We start from the raw sequence: 7,500 nt of genomic DNA on the forward strand, positions 1-7,500 counted from the left end.
CCACGCGGCAATCGCCCGCAAGCATCGCGCCCACGCCCACGCCCACGCCCAAGCCCACGCCCGTTCTCGTGCAAGAGGTGTTCCTGGCGGTCCCTTTTTTCCTTTAATTGGATATTAAAAAAAAAAAAACCATTTAAATATGTTTAATTTAATTTGTTCACTAACACATTAGGCCCGTCGCGCCGCGCCACTACTATATGGGGTGGAGGTGCGAAGGTGACGGCGACGGCGACGACGAAATACCAGAGTCTAAAAGGAGTAGTATGATTGCGGCGCCACGCAAAGTGGCGTTGTTCAGACTTCTCTCTCGCGTATCTCTGCGTTAGTATTGTTGTCACGTTTCGCATTTCTCTAAAAAAAGAGGTTGTTCTCTTTTTTATTATAATATTATATTATGTTTATTTTATTTATTTATTTATTTTTATGGTATTATTTTTTAATATCATATTAATATTGTACCCCGATGAACGGCGTCGACCGACGGAATCGCGTCTGGGCAATTGTTATGGCATTAATGTGTGAGATTTTCAAGAGTGTATATTATTATCGATTGTGATATGATGTGCTCTCTCTCGGGTCGAATGTGTTAACTGTCAGAAATTCCCTCTGCGTTATTTCGTTATTACATTTCAATGTAAAATCAAACGGTCGTTAAAAGTTTATCCAGCAGCAGTTTAATATAAAAACTGTACATTCAGATGTGATATTTTTAATACAGCTCTCATAATACGGGACCGGCGTGGCGCGCTCACAATCGCAGACTGTTGCGTTCGTTTGTGCGGCTTCGCCCCCTGTGTTTTATGCGCGTGGTGTTAAAAATAATATAAAAATGGTGTTATAAAAGAAGTCTCTCAAGTACCGGGCGACGATCAAAGTGTCGTACTCGAATATGTTATAAAATCATAGCTCGCAAGAGCGTCAATGTGTGTTAAGTCTCGTTCAAAGAACCTTCAATGCTTGGGACCATGTCGCACGGCCTCCTAACGGAGGCGGTGCAACGTGAAATGTGTCCTCGTCCTGCGTGGGCGTCTGGGTTTAATAGTTCCGCTCGTCGAATGCTGACGGCGGGGCGAAACTCTCCCGTCTCGCAGCACATCATAGAATAAATTTTGTCGGGCACCGCGTCGCCGCTCTTAATAGAATGGCGCGCGACGTGCTTCGACCTTCCGTCGTGAGATGGGGCTGCAGCGCCGTGAACCGGCGCGGCGGCTCGCTCGCTACGGAAGGGGCTCGCTAACTGCGCGCCTACGTTTCCCCTTACAGCTTAACAGCTACGGGCGTTACGTGGCGTGAAGTATGTGGATAGCTCCCTGGTTGATCCTGCCAGTAGTTATATGCTTGTCTCAAAGATTAAGCCATGCATGTCTCAGTGCAAGCCGTATTAAGGCGATACCGCGAATGGCTCAATATATCAGTTTTGGTTCCTTAGATCTTACTCAGTTACTTGGATAACTGTGGTAATTCTAGAGCTAATACATGCAATCAGAACTCTGACCAGTGATGGGACGAGCGCTTTTATTAGATCAAAACCAATCGACGGAGGGCCTCGCGTCCGAAGTCGTTAATTTTGATGAATCTGGATAACTTTTGCCGATCGCATGGTCCAGTACCGGCGACGCATCTTTCAAATGTCTGCCTTATCAACTTTCGATGGTAGTTTCTGCGACTACCATGGTTGTCACGGGTAACGGGGAATCAGGGTTCGATTCCGGAGAGGGAGCCTGAGAAACGGCTACCACATCCAAGGAAGGCAGCAGGCGCGCAAATTACCCACTCCCGGCACGGGGAGGTAGTGACGAAAAATAACGATACGGGACTCTTACGAGGCCTCGTAATCGGAATGAGTACACTTTAAATATTTTAACGAGGAACAATTGGAGGGCAAGTCTGGTGCCAGCAGCCGCGGTAATTCCAGCTCCAATAGCGTATACTAAAATTGTTGCGGTTAAAAAGCTCGTAGTTGCATTTGTGCGCCGCGCTGTCGGTGCACCGCATCCGCGGTGATACTGACACGTCTGCGGAGCATATCGTCGGTGAGCCGGCGGTAAAACGCCGGTTCAATATCAAAATCCTATCGCGGTGCTCTTCGTTGAGTGTCGAGATGGGCCGACAATTTTACTTTGAACAAATTAGAGTGCTCAAAGCGGGCTCAAAATGCCGCTTGAATATTTCGTGCATGGAATAATAGAATATGATCTCGGTTCTATTTTGTTGGTTTTCAGAACTCCGAGGTAATGATTAATAGGGATAACTGGGGGCATTCGTATTGCGACGTTAGAGGTGAAATTCTTGGATCGTCGCAAGACGAACATCAGCGAAAGCATTTGCCAAAGGTGTTTTCATCAATCAAGAACGAAAGTTAGAGGTTCGAAGGCGATTAGATACCGCCCTAGTTCTAACCGTAAATATGTCATCTAGCGATCCGCCGACGTTACTACAATGGCTCGGCGGGCAGCTTCCGGGAAACCAAAGATTTTGGACTCCGGGGGGAGTATGGTTGCAAAGCTGAAACTTAAAGGAATTGACGGAAGGGCACCACCAGGAGTGGAGCCTGCGGCTTAATTTGACTCAACACGGGAAATCTCACCAGGCCCGGACACCGGAAGGATTGACAGATTAACAGCTCTTTCTTGATTCGGTGGGTGGTGGTGCATGGCCGTTCTTAGTTGGTGGAGCGATTTGTCTGGTTAATTCCGGTAACGAACGAGACTCTAGCCTGCTAAATAGGCGTCGTCATTTAGGTGTGCGCGGCTTCGGTCGCGCAACTCACTGGCGGCGTATTAAAATTCTTCTTAGAGGGACCGGCGTCTTCGAGGCGCACGAGATTGAGCAATAACAGGTCTGTGATGCCCTTAGATGTCCTGGGCCGCACGCGCGCTACACTGAAGGAATCAGCATGTTCTCCCTGGCCTAGAGGCCCGGGCAACCCGTTGAAACTCCTTCGTGCTGGGGATTGGGGTTTGCAATTATCCCCCATAAACGAGGAATTCCTAGTAAGCGCGAGTCATAAGCTCGCGTTGATTACGTCCCTGCCCTTTGTACACACCGCCCGTCGCTACTACCGATTGAATGATTTAGTGAGGTCTTCGGACCGACACGCGGTGGCTTCACGGCCGTCGGCGTTGCTGGGAAGTTGACCAAACTTGATCATTTAGAGGAAGTAAAAGTCGTAACAAGGTTTCCGTAGGGGAACCTGCGGAAGGATCATTAACGTGTAACGTCTGCACGGGTCGCCGCGGTAAACGCGCATGCGCACCCATGTTTGTACGATTATGTTAAAGACCAAACCAAAACAAAAACAAAAACCCGTCTAGTATAAGTATGACCGTCGCGATCGGTCCGCCGGACTGTCGGTTGCGTTCAGCTGTCGCCACAATGACACTAGCCAATATAATCGACGACACGGCGCGGTCCGTCGGTTGTCTTTACTCGGACACCCCAATATTGTTATCTTTATATCCGTTAAGATGAGAGTCGTTATGTTACGATCGCATTGGATATTATAGATGACAAAAAACGTTGTATAATAAATATACCATGAAACAGAAATGTTAAACTATTACCCTGGACGGTGGATCACTTGGCTCGCGGGTCGATGAAGAACGCAGTTAACTGCGCGTCATAGTGTGAACTGCAGGACACATTTGAACATCGACATTTCGAACGCACATTGCGGTCCGTGGAGAAACATCCAGGACCACTCCTGTCTGAGGGCCGGCTGCATAAAAACAAATGCCACACTGTTCGTGGGCGCGACTCAACAACCTTTCATTAGGGCGAGACGCGCGCACGGACACATGGCGGCTCCGTGAGGCTTAGCGCCAATCGGTCCGTTTAAATATATAAAATGAAATAATGTGTGCGTGTCGTTCGAGGCGCGCCAAGCTCTCGCCGGCTCGGCGCCGTTGCCGCTAGCCCGTAGCAGCAGCCGTGGGTGCAGTAGCAGCGTCGCTACGCGCGCGCACGATCGCTTCGATCGATCGACCCTTCCGTTAACGGTTAATCGATCTAGTGTCGAACGCGATACGTGCGCTATGCGTGGCGTACGCCTGCGACGCACGCACGGTGCGGGCATGCGAAACGTGCGCTAAGACGCCCACGAGAGAGACGCGTCGCGTTAACGACACGCTCCGCGCATTATTTCGACAATGAGTTTTCGGTGTGAAGACCAACCAATTCATTTGATAACCGCACCCATAAGCGCGCTTTGTTGTTTGTAGCGTGTAGTAGTCTAATCGAATCGGTAATCTAATCTGAAAACTCCGTAGGCGGACTCGACGTCCGGACTCGCGAGGCGGCGCCGTGCGCGCTCGCGCCGATGCGGCGCGAGAGCGAGCGGCGCCGTCTAGCTGACGGATATCGCGTCTGCCTCCACTTTTATCGTTGGCCTCAGATCAGGGAGGATCACCCGCCGAATTTAAGCATATTAGTAAGCGGAGGAAAAGAAACTAACCAGGATTTCCTTAGTAGCGGCGAGCGAACAGGAATGAGCCCAGCACTGAATCGCGCGGTTTTAACGATCGCGGGAGATGTGGTGTTCGGGAGGTTCCGCTATCTCGTCGTCGCCGCTCCTGTCCAAGTTCGTCTTGAACGGGGCCGTTTTCCCGTAGAGGGTGCCAGGCCCGTAGCGACGGAGCGAGGCGGCGAGAGGGACACTCCTCAGAGTCGGGTTGCTTGAGAGTGCAGCCCTAAGTGGGTGGTAAACTCCATCTAAGGCTAAATATTACCGCGAGACCGATAGCGAACAAGTACCGTGAGGGAAAGTTGAAAAGAACTTTGAAGAGAGAGTTCAAGAGTACGTGAAACCGTTCAGGGGTAAACCTGCGAAACTCGAATGAACGAACGGAGAGATTCATCGACATCCGGCGGCGTGCGTGCGCGCTCCTCGATGTCGCGCCTCGCCCCTCACGGGTGCCGCGGCGCGGCACGGGTCGCGTCCGTCTCAGTCCGTCGGCGTCGTGCACTTCTCTCTCAGTAATGCATCGCGACCCGTTCGACGTCGGCTTAAGCGCCGTCCGATTCGCCCAGCGGTGGGTTCGCCCTCCGCTGGACCGCGACGGTTGCCGGCCGGCTGTCGGACGGTATCAGTACGAATCGCGCACGCGCATCGCGCGCGTCCGGCCCGACGCAAGCTCGCACCGTACAATGTCGCTGTCCTGCCCGAGCGCGGACAGCGACGCGGCGCAACTGTCGTCGCAGCCGTGATGTCTCGGACCGTGCGCGTCTCAGTCTGCGATGAGTCATTTTCGGGCACTCGCAGGACCCGTCTTGAAACACGGACCAAGGAGTCTAGCATGTGTGCGAGTCATTGAGTTGTCTTTGTCACAAAACTGAAAGGCGCAACGAAAGTGAACGTAGGGAGGATGGAGCGCCGGTCCCGATCGGCCTCCCGCACTCCCGAGGCGTCTCGTTTCCAATCCGTGAATGCAGGCGCGCTCCGAGCACAGATGCTGGGACCCGAAAGATGGTGAACTATGCCTGGTCAGGTCGAAGTCAGGGGAAACCCTGATGGAGGACCGTAGCGATTCTGACGTGCAAATCGATCGTCGGAACTGGGTATAGGGGCGAAAGACTAATCGAACCATCTAGTAGCTGGTTCCGTCCGAAGTTTCCCTCAGGATAGCTGGCGTCGATACAACAGTCCCATCCGGTAAAGCGAATGATTAGAGGCATTGGGGCCGAAACGACCTCAACCTATTCTCAAACTTTAAATGGGTGAGAACTCCGGCTTACTCGAACGATGAAGCCGGAGATCTGATGACGGTGCCAAGTGGGCCAATTTTGGTAAGCAGAACTGGCGCTGTGGGATGAACCAAACGTAGTGTTAAGGCGCCTAAAAAACGCTCATGGGACACCATGAAAGGCGTTGGTCGCTCATGACAGCAGGACGGTGGCCATGGAAGTCGGAATCCGCTAAGGAGTGTGCAACGACTCACCTGCCGAAGCAACCAGCCCTGAAAATGGATGGCGCTGAAGCGTTTTGCCTATACAATACCGTTACGGGCACGTGCGACGCGCTTAAGACGCGTCATTATGCCGTAACGAGTAGGACGTGCGCGGCGGAGAGCGCAGAAGGGTCTGGGCGTGAGCCCGCCTGGAGCCTCCGTCGGTGCAGATCTTGGTGGTAGTAGCAAATACTCCAGCGAGGCCCTGGAGGACTGACGTGGAGAAGGGTTTCGCGTGAACAGTAGTTGCTCGCGAGTCAGTCGATCCTAAGCTCAAGGAGAGATCTTATGTCGATGCGGCGTGTTACTTTTACTTTATTGTGATAAGCAACGCCCATTGAGCGAAAGGGAATCCGGTTCCTATTCCGGAACCCGGCAGCGGAACCGTTTCAATAATCGTTCCCTCGTTTCAAAGCGAGTGTTCGACGGGGTAACCCAAAGTGGCCTGAAGACGCCGCCGAGGGGTCCGGGAAGAGTTTTCTTTTCTGCCTGAGCGTTCGAGTTCCATGGAATCCTATAGAAGGGAGATATGGTTCGGAACGCGAAGAGCACCGCATTTGCGGCGGTGTCCGGATACTCTCTGCGGACCTTGAAAATTCAGGTGAGGGATGTACGTGGAGATGTCGCGCCGGTTCGTACCCATATCCGCAGCAGGTCTCCAAGGTGAAGAGCCTCTAGTCGATAGAATAATGTAGGTAAGGGAAGTCGGCAAATTGGATCCGTAACTTCGGAATAAGGATTGGCTCTGAGGACCGGGGCGTGTCGGGTTTGGACGGGAAGCGGATGCGGCCGGTGCCGGGCCTGGTCGATGCTCGTGCGTCTCTCGGGGCGCGCGGGCGGAATCCGGACCCGCGTTCCGGCCTTCCGCGGATCTTCCTAGCCGTAAGGCCGCGTCGGTTTCGTCTCGTGCGCGATCGGCGCGGTTCTGTACGACCGCCGTTCAACGGTCAGCTCAGAACTGGCACGGACAAGGGGAATCCGACTGTCTAATTAAAACAAAGCATTGCGATGGCCCTCGCGGGTGTTGACGCAATGTGATTTCTGCCCAGTGCTCTGAATGTCAACGTGAAGAGATTCAAGCAAGCGCGGGTAAACGGCGGGAGTAACTATGACTCTCTTGTCCGGGTCGAAGACGATAGAGCACGACGTAAAAATCGCGCTTAACAACATTTCTAAAGCCCCCCTCAAGCCGCAACAGCGGCTCGAAATCCTGAGGGGTCACCTCGTTCCGAGGTTCATGCACGGTTTCGTGCTAGGAACGATTTCGGACGATAGGCTGAGGAGGTTGGACGTCCAGATTCGGGGCGCAGTGAGGAAATGGTTGCGGCTTCCGCACGACGTGCCGGTTGCCTACTACCATGCTGCGATTAAGGACGGCGGCCTGGCGATCCCATCGCTTCGGACGGTCGTTCCGGATCTGATTGTACGCAGGTTCGGGGCGCTCGGCTCGTCGCAGTGGGTTGCTGCCAGGGCCGCCGCCAGATCCACTAGGATCCGTAACAAATTGCGCTGGGCTAGAAGGCAACAAGAGAAATTCACCAGAAAAGCTTCGGAG

General features: G+C 52.9%; 2 non-coding genes and 2 pseudogenes across 2 annotated transcripts; 3 read left to right on the forward strand and 1 right to left on the reverse strand.

The window, feature by feature from the left end:
• Positions 1-347, reverse strand: part of LOC120632224 — a 4,299-nt pseudogene extending 3,952 nt beyond the window's left edge.
• Positions 348-1,307: 960 nt separating this feature from the next.
• Positions 1,308-3,210, forward strand: LOC120632464. The gene has a single exon (XR_005659135.1). It is a non-coding gene; the product is annotated as a small subunit ribosomal RNA (ribosomal RNA).
• A 350-nt stretch (positions 3,211-3,560) lies between these two features.
• LOC120632440 lies at positions 3,561-3,717 on the forward strand. The gene has a single exon (XR_005659114.1). It is a non-coding gene; the product is annotated as a 5.8S ribosomal RNA (ribosomal RNA).
• A 667-nt stretch (positions 3,718-4,384) lies between these two features.
• Positions 4,385-7,500, forward strand: part of LOC120632409 — a 5,363-nt pseudogene continuing 2,247 nt past the window's right edge.

This window comes from Pararge aegeria, chromosome 19 (assembly GCF_905163445.1).
Source record: "Pararge aegeria chromosome 19, ilParAegt1.1, whole genome shotgun sequence".
NCBI lineage: Eukaryota > Metazoa > Arthropoda > Insecta > Lepidoptera > Nymphalidae > Pararge > Pararge aegeria.